This window comes from Oncorhynchus keta, chromosome 1 (assembly GCF_023373465.1).
Source record: "Oncorhynchus keta strain PuntledgeMale-10-30-2019 chromosome 1, Oket_V2, whole genome shotgun sequence".
NCBI classification, from domain to species: Eukaryota; Metazoa; Chordata; class Actinopteri; order Salmoniformes; family Salmonidae; genus Oncorhynchus; species Oncorhynchus keta.
In genome coordinates, this window is record NC_068421.1 from 42,568,652 (window position 1) to 42,580,891 (window position 12,240).

The window sequence follows — 12,240 nt, forward strand, 5'->3', positions numbered from 1 at the left end:
GATCAGAGAGAGAGAGAGAGAGTTATAGAGGACAGAGAGAGAGAGTTATAGAGGACAGAGAGAGAGTTATAGAGGACAGAGTGAGGGAGAGTTATAGAGGCCAGAGAGAGAGAGTTATAGAGAACAGAGAGAGAGAGAGAGTTATAGAGGACAGAGAGAGAGAGAGAGAGAGAGAGAGATGGAGATCAGAGAGAGAGAGAGAGAGTTATAGAGGACAGAGAGAGAGAGTTATAGTGGACAGAGAGAGAGAGTTATAGAGGACAGAGAGAGAGTTATAGAGGACAGAGTGAGGGAGAGTTATAGAGGCCAGAGAGAGAGAGGGTTATAGAGGACAGAGAGAGAGAGTGAGAGAGAGAGAGATGGAGATCAGAGAGAGAGAGAGTTATAGAGGACAGAGAGAGAGAGATATAGAGGCCAGAGAGAGAGAGGGTTATAGAGGACAGAGAGAGAGAGAGTTATAGAGGACAGAGAGAGAGAGAGAGAGAGAGAGAGCGTTATAGAGGCCAGAGAGAGTGAGTTATAGAGGACAGCGAGAGAGAGTTAGAGGACAGAGAGAGAGAGTTATAGAGGACAGAGTGAGAGAGAGGCTGGAGAGAGAGAGTTATAGAGGACACAGAGAGAGAGAGTTATAGAGGACAGAGAGAGAGTTATAGAGGACAGAGAGAGAGAGTTATAGAGGACAGAGAGAGAGAGTTATAGAGGACAGAGAGAGAGTTATAGAGGACAGAGAAAGAGTTATAGAGGACAGAGCAAGAGAGAGTTATAGAGGACAGAGCGAGGGAGAGAGAGAGAGATGGAGATCAGAGAGAGAGAGTTATAGAGGCCAGAGAGAGAGAGAGAGAGAGAGTTATAGAGGACAGAGAGAGAGAGTTATAGAGGACAGAGAGAGAGTTATAGAGGACAGAGTGAGGGAGAGTTATAGAGGCCAGAGAGAGAGTTATAGAGGACAGAGAGAGAGAGTTATAGAGGACAGAGAGAGAGTGAGAGAGAGAGAGATGGAGATCAGAGAGAGAGAGAGTTATAGAGGACAGAGAGAGAGAGTTATAGAGGACAGAGAGAGAGAGAGAGTTATAGAGGACAGAGAGAGAGAGAGTTAGAGGACAGAGAGAGAGCGTTATAGAGGGAAGGAGAGAGAGTTATAGAGGCCAGAGAAAGAGTAATAGAGGACAGAGAGAGAGAGAGAGAGTTATAGAGGGCAGAGCGAGAGAGAGAGTTATAGAGGACAGAGAGAGAGAGTTGTAGAGGACAGAGCAAGAGAGAGTTATAGAGGACAGAGCGAGGGAGAGAGAGAGAGATGGAGATCAGAGAGAGAGAGAGTTACAGAGGACAGAGAGAGAGAGTGAGAGAGAGAGAGATGGAGATCAGAGAGAGAGAGTTATAGAGGACAGAGAGAGAGAGAGTTATAGAGGACAGAGAGAGAGAGAGTTATAGTGGACAGAGAGAGAGTTATAGAGGACAGAGAGAGAGTTATAGAGTCCAGAGAGAGAGAGAGCGTTATAGAGGCCAGAGAGAGTGAGTGTTAGAGGCCAGAGAGAGAGTTATAGAGGACATAGCGAGATAGAGGCTGGAGAGAAATATTTATAGAGGACAGAGAGAGAGAGTTATAGAGGACAGAGAGAGAGAGTTATAGAGGACAGAGAGAGAGTTATAGAGGACAGAGTGAGGGAGAGTTATAGAGGCCAGAGAGAGAGTTATAGAGGACAGAGAGAGAGAGTTATAGAGGACAGAGAGAGAGTGAGAGAGAGAGAGATGGAGATCAGAGAGAGAGAGAGTTATAGAGGACAGAGAGAGAGAGAGTTATAGAGGACAGAGAGAGAGAGAGTTATAGAGGACAGAGAGAGAGAGAGTTAGAGGACAGAGAGAGAGCGTTATAGAGGGAAGGAGAGAGAGTTATAGAGGCCAGAGAAAGAGTTATAGAGGACAGAGAGAGAGAGAGAGAGAGTTATAGAGGGCAGAGCGAGAGAGAGACTTATAGAGGACAGAGAGAGAGAGTTATAGAGGACAGAGAGAGAGAGTTGTAGAGGACAGAGCAAGAGAGAGTTATAGAGGACAGAGCGAGGGAGAGAGAGAGAGATGGAGAACAGAGAGAGAGAGAGTTACAGAGGACAGAGAGAGAGAGATATAGAGGACAGAGAGAGAGAGTTATAGAGGCCAGAGAGAGAGAGAGAGTTATAGAGGACAGAGAGAGAGAGAGAGAGATGGAGATCAGAGAGAGAGAGAGAGAGTTATAGAGGACAGAGAGAGAGAGTTATAGTGGACAGAGAGAGAGAGTTATAGAGGACAGAGAGAGAGTTATAGAGGACAGAGTGATGGAGAGTTATAGAGGCCAGAGAGAGAGAGGGTTATAGAGGACAGAGAGAGAGAGTGAGAGAGAGAGAGATGGAGATCAGAGAGAGAGAGAGTTATAGAGGACAGAGAGAGAGAGATATAGAGGCCAGAGAGAGAGAGGGTTATAGAGGACAGAGAGAGAGAGAGTTATAGAGGACAGAGAGAGAGAGAGAGAGAGAGAGAGTTATAGAGGCCAGAGAGAGTGAGTTATAGAGGACAGCGAGAGAGAGTTAGAGGACAGAGAGAGAGAGTTATAGAGGACAGAGAGAGAGAGAGGCTGGAGAGAGAGAGTTATAGAGGACACAGAGAGAGAGAGTTATAGAGGACAGAGAGAGAGTTATAGAGGACAGAGAGAGAGAGTTATAGAGGACAGAGAGAGAGAGTTATAGAGGACAGAGAGAGAGTTATAGAGGACAGAGAAAGAGTTATAGAGGACAGAGCAAGAGAGAGTTATAGAGGACAGAGAGAGGGAGAGAGAGAGAGATGGAGATCAGAGAGAGAGAGTTATAGAGGCCAGAGAGAGAGAGAGAGAGTTATAGAGGACAGAGAGAGAGAGTTATAGAGGACAGAGAGAGAGTTATAGAGGACAGAGTGAGGGAGAGTTATAGAGGCCAGAGAGAGAGTTATAGAGGACAGAGAGAGAGAGTTATAGAGGACAGAGAGAGAGTGAGAGAGAGAGAGATGGAGATATAGAGAGAGAGAGAGTTATAGAGGACAGAGAGAGAGAGTTATAGAGGACAGAGAGAGAGAGTTATAGAGGACAGAGAGAGAGAGAGTTAGAGGACAGAGAGAGAGCGTTATAGAGGGAAGGAGAGAGAGTTATAGAGGCCAGAGAAAGAGTAATAGAGGACAGAGAGAGAGAGAGAGAGTTATAGAGGGCAGAGCGAGAGAGAGAGTTATAGAGGACAGAGAGAGAGAGTTGTAGAGGACAGAGCAAGAGAGAGTTATAGAGGACAGAGCGAGGGAGAGAGAGAGAGATGGAGATCAGAGAGAGAGAGAGAGTTACAGAGGACAGAGAGAGAGAGTGAGAGAGAGAGAGATGGAGATCAGAGAGAGAGAGTTATAGAGGACAGAGAGAGAGAGTTATAGAGGACAAAGAGAGAGAGAGTTATAGTGGACAGAGAGAGAGTTATAGAGGACAGAGAGAGAGTTATAGAGTCCAGAGAGAGAGAGAGCGTTATAGAGGCCAGAGAGAGTGAGTGTTAGAGGCCAGAGAGAGAGTTATAGAGGACATAGCGAGATAGAGGCTGGAGAGAAATATTTATAGAGGACAGAGAGAGAGAGTTATAGAGGACAGAGAGAGAGAGTTATAGAGGACAGAGAGAGAGTTATAGAGGACAGAGTGAGGGAGAGTTATAGAGGCCAGAGAGAGAGTTATAGAGGACAGAGAGAGAGAGTTATAGAGGACAGAGAGAGAGTGAGAGAGAGAGAGATGGAGATCAGAGAGAGAGAGAGTTATAGAGGACAGAGAGAGAGAGAGTTATAGAGGACAGAGAGAGAGAGAGTTATAGAGGACAGAGAGAGAGAGAGTTAGAGGACAGAGAGAGAGCGTTATAGAGGGAAGGAGAGAGAGTTATAGAGGCCAGAGAAAGAGTTATAGAGGACAGAGAGAGAGAGAGAGTTATAGAGGGCAGAGCGAGAGAGAGACTTATAGAGGACAGAGAGAGAGAGTTATAGAGGACAGAGAGAGAGAGTTGTAGAGGACAGAGCAAGAGAGAGTTATAGAGGACAGAGCGAGGGAGAGAGAGAGAGATGGAGATCAGAGAGAGAGAGAGTTACAGAGGACAGAGAGAGAGAGTTATAGAGGACAGAGAGAGAGAGTTATAGAGGCCAGAGAGAGAGAGAGAGTTATAGAGGACAGAGAGAGAGAGAGAGAGATGGAGATCAGAGAGAGAGAGAGAGAGTTATAGAGGACAGAGAGAGAGAGTTATAGAGGACAGAGAGAGAGTTATAGAGGACAGAGAGAGAGAGAGAGAGAGAGCGTTATAGAGGCCAGAGAGAGTGAGTTATAGAGGACAGCGAGAGAGAGTTAGAGGACAGAGAGAGAGAGTTATAGAGGACAGAGTGAGAGAGAGGCTGGAGAGAGAGAGTTATAGAGGACACAGAGAGAGAGAGTTATAGAGGACAGAGAGAGAGTTATAGAGGACAGAGAGAGAGAGTTATAGAGGACAGAGAGAGAGAGTTATAGAGGACAGAGAGAGAGAGTTATAGAGGACAGAGTGAGGGAGAGTTATTGAGGCCAGAGAGAGAGTTATAGAGGACAGAGAGAGAGAGTTATAGAGGACAGAGAGAGAGTGAGAGAGAGAGAGATGGAGATCAGAGAGAGAGAGAGTTATAGAGGACAGAGAGAGAGAGAGTTATAGAGGACAGAGAGAGAGAGAGTTATAGAGGACAGAGAGAGAGAGTTATAGAGGGAAGGAGAGAGAGTTATAGAGGCCAGAGAAAGAGTTATAGAGGACAGAGCAAGAGAGAGTTATAGAGGACAGAGCGAGGGAGAGAGAGAGAGATGGAGATCAGAGAGAGAGAGAGTTACAGAGGACAGAGAGAGAGAGTTATAGAGGACAGAGAGAGAGAGTTATAGAGGCCAGAGAGAGAGAGAGAGTTATAGAGGACAGAGAGAGAGAGTTATAGATGACAGAGAGAGAGAGAGTTATAGAGGACAGAGAGAGAGAGAGTTAGAGGACAGAGAGAGAGAGTTATAGAGGACAGAGAGAGAGAGTTATAGAGGACAGAGAGAGAGAGAGTTAGAGGACAGAGAGAGAGAGTTATAGAGGACAGAGAGAGAGAGTTATAGAGGACAGAGAGAGAGAGTTATAGAGGACAGAGTGAGGGAGAGTTATAGAGGCCAGAGAGAGAGAGTTATAGAGAACAGAGAGAGAGAGAGAGTTATAGAGGACAGAGAGAGAGAGTGAGAGAGAGAGAGATGGAGATCAGAGAGAGAGAGTTATAGAGGACACAGAGAGAGAGAGTTATAGTGGACAGAGAGAGAGTTATAGAGGACAGAGAGAGAGTTATAGAGTCCAGAGAGAGAGAGAGAGAGAGCGTTATAGAGGCCAGAGAGAGTGAGTGTTATAGAGGCCAGAGAGATAATTATAGAGGACAGAGCGAGATAGAGGCTGGAGAGAAATATTTATAGAGGCCAGAGAGAGAGTTATAGAGAACAGAGAGAGAGAGTTATAGAGGACAGAGAGAGAGAGAGAGAGAGAGAGAGAGAGAGAGAGAGAGAGAGAGAGAGAGAGATGGAGATCAGAGTTATAGAGGACAGAGAGAGAGAGTTATAGAGGACAGAGAGAGAGAGTTATAGAGGACAGAGAGAGAGAGTTATAGAGGACAGAGAGAGAGTTATAGAGGACAGAGAGAGAGAGTTATAGATGACAGAGAGAGAGAGTGAGAGAGAGAGAGATCAGAGAGAGAGAGAGTTATAGAGGACAGAGAGAGAGAGAGTTATAGTGGACAGAGAGAGAGTTATAGAGTCCAGAGAGAGAGAGAGCGTTATAGAGGCCAGAGAGAGAGAGTTATAGAGGACAGAGAGAGATAGAGGCTGGAGAGAAATAGTCATAGAGGCCAGAGAGAGAGAGTTATAGAGGCCAGAGAGAGAGAGAGTTATAGAGGACAGAGAGAGAGTTTTAGAGGCCAGAGAGAGAGAGAGTGAGCGTTATAGAGGCCAGAGAGAGGGCGTTATAGAGAACAGCGAGCGAGCGTTATAGAGGCCAGAGAGAGAGCGTTGTAGAGGCCAGAGAGAGAGCGTTATAGGAGGCCAGAGAGAGAGATTGGGTAGGGGAGGGGACTGTTGCCAGCTGCTCCTCTATCATATCCTTTCTGGCCTTGTCACTTGATAACTTGTTCAATTATTTAGTGCTCGACTAAGAAGGAGAGCTGCTGCTGTGGAAACTTCCCCTCAAATCAAATTGTAGTGGTCACATACACATGGTTAGCAGTTGGTATTGCGAGTGTTGCGAAATGCTTGTGCTTCTAGTTCCGACAGTGCAGCAACATCTAACATCCAATAGCTAAGTAATATCTAACAATTCCACAACAAATACCTAACAAGCACAAATCTAAGTAAAGTAATGGAATAAGAATAAATACATACAGTGGCAAGAAAAAGTATGTGAACCCTTTGGATTTACCTGGATTTCTGCATAAATTGGTAGTAAAATTTCATCTAAGTCACAACAATAGACAAACACAGTCTGCTTAAACTAATAACACAGGCAATTATACATTTTAATGTCTTTATTTAACACACCATGCACACATTCACAGTGCAGGGTGGGAAAAGTATGTGAACCCTTGGATTTAGTAACTGGTTGACCTTCCGTTGGCAGCAATAACCTCAACCAAACTTTTTCTGTAGTTGCGTATCAGACCAGCACAACGGTCAGGAGGAATTTTGGACCATTCCTCTTTATAAAACTGTTTCAGTTCAACAATTTTCATGGGATGTCTGGTGTGAACTGTTCTCTTGAAGTCATGCCACAGCATCTCAATGGGGTTGAGGTCAGGACTGGGCCAATCCAGAAGGTGTTTTGTCTTCTGTTGACGCCATTCTATTGTTGATTTACTTCTGTGTTTTGGGTCGTTGTCCTGTTGCATCACCCAACTTCTGATGAGCTTCAATTCTTCTGAACCTCATTGAGCATTCTGCGCTGTGCTCTTGGTCCACTCCTAGGGAGAGTAGCAACAGTGCTGAACTTTCTCCATTTATAGACATTTTGTCTTACCGTGGACTGATGAACATCAATGCTTTTAGAGATACCTTTGTAACCTTTTCCAGCTTTATGCAAGTCAACAATTCTTAATCTTAGGTCTTCTGAGATCTATGTTGTTCGAGGCATGGTTCACATCAGGCAATGATTCTTGTGAATAGCAAACTCAAATTTTGTGATGTTTTTTTTTATAGGGCAAGGCAGCTCTAACCAACCTCGTCTCCTTGATTGGACTCCAGGTTAGCTGACTCCTGACTCCAATTAGCTTTTGGAGAAGTCATTAGCCTAGGGGTTCACATACTTTTCCCAACCTACAATGTGAATGTTTAAATTATCTATTCAACACGGACGAGAAAAAGACAATAATTTGTGTGTTTTTAGTTTAAGCAAACTATGTTTGTTTATTGTTGTGACTTAGATGAAGATCAGATCAAATTTGATGACAGATTTATGCAGAAATCCAAAGGCTTCACATACTTTTTCTTTCCATTGTAGGGATGAGCAATGACAGAGCGGCATAGGCTAAGATATTATAGATAGTATAGAATACAGTATATACATATGAGATGAATAATGCAAGATATGTAAACATTATTAAAGTGACATTATTAAAGTGACTAGTGTTCTATTTATTAAGGTGACCAATGATTTCAAATCTGTATGTAGGCAGCAGCCTCTCTGTGTTAGTGACGGCTGTTTAACAGTCGGATGGCCTTGAGATAGAAGCTGTTTTTCAGTCTCTCGGTCCCAGCTTTGATGCACCTGTACTGACCTCGCCTTCTGGATGGTAGCGGGGTGAACAGGCCGTGCCTCGGGTGGTTGTTGTCGGCCTTCCTGTGACATCCGGTGCTATAGGTTTCCTGGAGGGCAGGTAGTTTGCCCCCGGTGATGCATTGTGCAGACCGTACCACTCTCTGGAGAACACTGCGGTTGTGGGTGGTTTTGAGGGTTTTAGGTGACAAGCAACATTTCTTCAGCCTCCTGAGGTTGAAGAGGCACTTTTGCGCCTTCTTCACCACACTGTCTGTGTGGGTGGACCATTTCAGTTTGTCAGTGATGTGTACGCCGAGGAACTTAAAACGTTCCACCTTCTCCACTGTGGTCACGTCGTTGTGGATAGGGGGGTGTGCCCTCTGCTGTTTCCTGGAGTCCACGATAATCTCCCTGTTTTGTTGACGTTGAGTGGGAGGCTATTTCGATGACACCACACTCCGAGAGCCCTCACCTCCTCCCTGTAGGCTGTCTCGTCGTTGTTGTTAATCAAGCCTACAACTGTAAACTTGGTGATTGAGTTGGAGGCGTGCATTGCCATGCAGGGAGTACAGGAGGGGGCTGAGCACTCACCTTTGTGGGGCCCCAGTCTTGAGGATCAGCAAAGTGAGGTGTTGTTTCCTGCCCTCACCACCTGGGGGCGGCCCGTCAGGAAGTCTAGGACGCACAGGGCGGGGTTCAGACCCAGGTCCTCAAGCTTCATGATGAGCTTGGAGGGTACTATGGTGTTGAATGCTGAGCTATCGTCAACGAGCAGCATTCAATGAGCAGCAAACAGTCTACCCGACCACTCGGAAGCCTCGGCATGGTCCTAAAGCACACGACGCCTCGTTTTGTATCACGTTCCAATGATAAAACTGGGGGGGGACAAACTCAGCTGACCCCCGGCCCCAGTGAAAATTGTGCACTCTGTATCCCGCTTAACCCCTCCCCCCACAGTGCAACGCTCCAGGACGCTCCACTCTCTCTTTGTTCTACCCCCGGCTTTACATCCAAACAGCTGCTACATGAACAAAGAGCCTCCTGATTGACAGAGTATTTATGGAACAAGATGCTGCTTGCTGAGAGGCTCTTATCATGACAGTCTTTTAACCCTGGCCCCAGTGAGAAATTACGCATGCTGTGTTAGCACACAAGCTTGCACACTCTTACAACAGGTTAAACAATTACACAACCCGCTCCTCAAGCAGCAGCGGAGTGCGGTGGAGCGCCATTGTCTTTGTCGCCCGTTTTCTGTCTGTTTATGCAGATCTATGTGAGGAGGTGGATGCTGCGCTGGCACATTTCCCTGAGTCAGCGGTTCAATGTTCTCCATAGTGTCTCTGCCCCATCATCACATTGCCCAAGCGTCCTGCATATGATCCCTGCAACAGCTGTGTGGCTCGGCGTGTGTGTGTGTGTGGGCAGAGGGTGGGTAGACGCTAGCCAGAGGTCAACCTGAGTGCTGCACATATTGAGGACAACTGCTGTGAGTTATTCCGTGCTGATCCATTATACAGTAGCTGACGTGGAGTGTGGTGATTCTACTGGGTGCTGTAAATTGCATGTCTGTAATTAGGTCCCTTATGGGCCTTGACTATCAGGCAGCAGAGGAGATTACTTGCTTGGGGCCACTGTGTCTCGCTAGTTGGAGAAATTCTTTGTCAGCATCTTTTCGTAATTCAAGTCAGTTGAAATCAATAGCATTCTCTTGTTTTTTTCTTACAATTTGGTAATTAGAGATCCAGTCCAGAGCCCTGAGTTGAGTTAGGATAGTATAGGTTAGGCCAGGGCAACAGAGGTAAGGAGGTTAGTAGTGTTCTTGATGGCTTTCACGGAGAGTCGTGAGGTCATGCTGATCCAGAGTATGAGCATAACTAAGTTGTACTATATATAGTACTGAATATATAGAGCATTTCTATCCATAATTGTACCATTAGACATTCAGAGTACATTACAGTCAATCACAGATAGTGTCTGCTAGCCAAGCATAATTCTAGGTTTCCCCCTGCAAGCAAAGGTGTGAAGTTTGGAGACAACCAGTTGTGGAAAAAGTACACATTTCTCATACTTGAGTAAAAGTAAAAGTGAAAGTCACCCAGTAAAATACGACCTGAGTAAAAGTCTAAAAGTATTTGGTTTTATATATGCTTAAGTATCAAAGTAAATGTAGTTGCCAAAATATACTTATGTATCAAAGTAAAAGTACAAATTATTAAACATTCCTTATATTAAGCAAACTAGACGGCACAATTATTATTATTTTTATTTATTTTAAAACATTTTTTTTTACAGACAGCCAGGGTCACACTCCAACAGACACAATTTAAAAACAAAGAATTTGTGTTTAGTGAGTCCCCCTGATCAGGGGCAGTAGGGATGACCAGTGATGTTCTCTGTTTAGTGAGTCCCCCTGATCAGGGGCAGTAGGGATGACCAGTGATGTTCTCTGTTTAGTGAGTCCCCCTGATCAGGGGCAGTAGGGATGACCAGTGATGTTCTCTGTTTAGTGAGTCCCCCTGATCAGGGGCAGTAGGGATGACCAGTGATGTTCTCTGTTTAGTGAGTCCCCCTGATCAGAGGCAGTAGGGATGACCAGTGATGTTCTCTGTTTAGTGAGTCCCCCTGATCAGAGGCAGTAGGGATGACCAGTGATGTTCTCTGTTTAGTGAGTCCCCCTGATCAGAGGCAGTAGGGATGACCAGTGATGTTCTCTTGAAAAGTGTGTGAATTGAACCATTTCCTGTCCTGTTAAGCATTGAAAATGTAACGGGTACTTTTGGGTGCCAGGGAAAATGGATGGTGTCAATTTTCTTTAGGAAAGAAGTGAAGTAAAAATAAAAGTAGTCAAATATATATAAATAGACAAGTACAGAGACCCCAAAAAACTACTTAAGTAGTACTTTCAAGTATTGTTTACTTTTTTACTTATCACTTTTACACATCACTTCTCTATAGTGGCATTGGCATTTACAGCTCCCATTGAGTTAGAGTACTGTCTAAGTGACAAAGATCTGTTGGCAGATATCACTCCGCGCATCGATATGGGTAACGGGGGCGCATGGTTAAACAGGCTGATTTTCATACGACTTTCATGGCCAGCCTGAATGGAGAAGCCACATTCCTTCTCCTCTTGATGTGTGACAGGATGTCACATTTCATACCAGTTCTCTTATTTATGTGCCCACGGATGCTCGTGTTCTTGTTGCAAGTGTGAGATGTGTTTAAAATAACATTAGCATTTAACAGACTGAAAGCAAATAAATATTTTTTTACACTTTAGACTTAAGCCCTATTTTCGTAAGGCAAAATGAAAATGTTCCTATTACACTGGGACCGTATTTCACACGTGCAGTTTTTATTATTGTTCCCTCGGCTCAAGTTCGCTATGATAATGTTGATGCTTCGTTTAAACCGGTTCGCCAAGTGCACCCTATCAGGCCCCATAGAGTGGAGGCTGGAATGGAACGCGATGGAATGGTGTCAGACACACGGAAGCCAGGCGTTTGACGCGTTTGCTACCACTCCACTAGTTCCGCTCCAGCCGTTACCACGAGCCCGCTCCCCCCCCCAATTAAGGTGCCACCGACCTCCTGCGGAGTCATACCATTTGAAGCTCAACACCTTCACATCTCCACTGTAAAAAGTTCCCGCTAACTCTGGGCGGTTGTCTGCCGAGGGTAATGCATGTTCATGGGTACGTGTTGCATATTTAACAAGGGCCGTTATTTATTTATAGGGCCCTTAGATATGCATGGTTCCTGAGCGGTAGGAGTTCACTTCCCCACTTGTTCTTCCTAACCCATACGTACACCCTTAGAAATAATCGTTGTTTTTTTTCTCGCTTGTCTTGTCTAACAAAAATAGTATAAAAAGTTTAAATAGTAGGTGCTATCTAGAACCTGAACGGGTTCTTCAGCTGTCCCCATAACCATTTGAATAACCCTTAATGTTTCTAAGTATAACCTTTCGACGGACAGGTCTACACCAAAATCACATCAAACGTCATTTGTCACCTGCGCCGAATACAACAAGTGTAGACTTTACCCTGAAATGCTTACGTACAAGCCCTTTAACCGACAGTGCAGTTCAAAGAAGAAGAAAATATTTACCAAGTGGAACCCAAAAAGGGGTTCACCTGGAACCTAAAAGGGTTCTCCTTTGGGGCAAAGCTGAAGAACTCCTTTGGAACCCTTTTTTTCTTAGAGTGTATAGTTTGTTTGCTAGGACCTAAAGTAGTTTAACATCCGCTCCACTCTCGCTGGCTTAACTCGGCTTAGACACAGGTCTAAGGCTGTTAACACCGTGGATATCCAGGATCCCCTATGTTGGCCTCACTTCCCTTCTGAAATGGCTCTCACAAACAAACTGAAATGGTAAACCTAAATACGTCATGAATAGTGTCACCTGATCATATAGCCGATGCAGCCGAAGACCAAAGCCATTTCCTGTA

At 45.0% G+C, this 12,240-nt stretch overlaps 1 protein-coding gene across 3 annotated transcripts in view; it reads left to right on the forward strand.

Annotated features, from left to right (window-relative positions):
- The window catches only part of LOC118385661 (leucine-rich repeat and fibronectin type III domain-containing protein 1-like protein), a 134,545-nt gene that overhangs the window by 32,125 nt on the left and 90,180 nt on the right, over positions 1 to 12,240 (forward strand). The gene's annotated exons all lie outside the window — the stretch shown is intronic.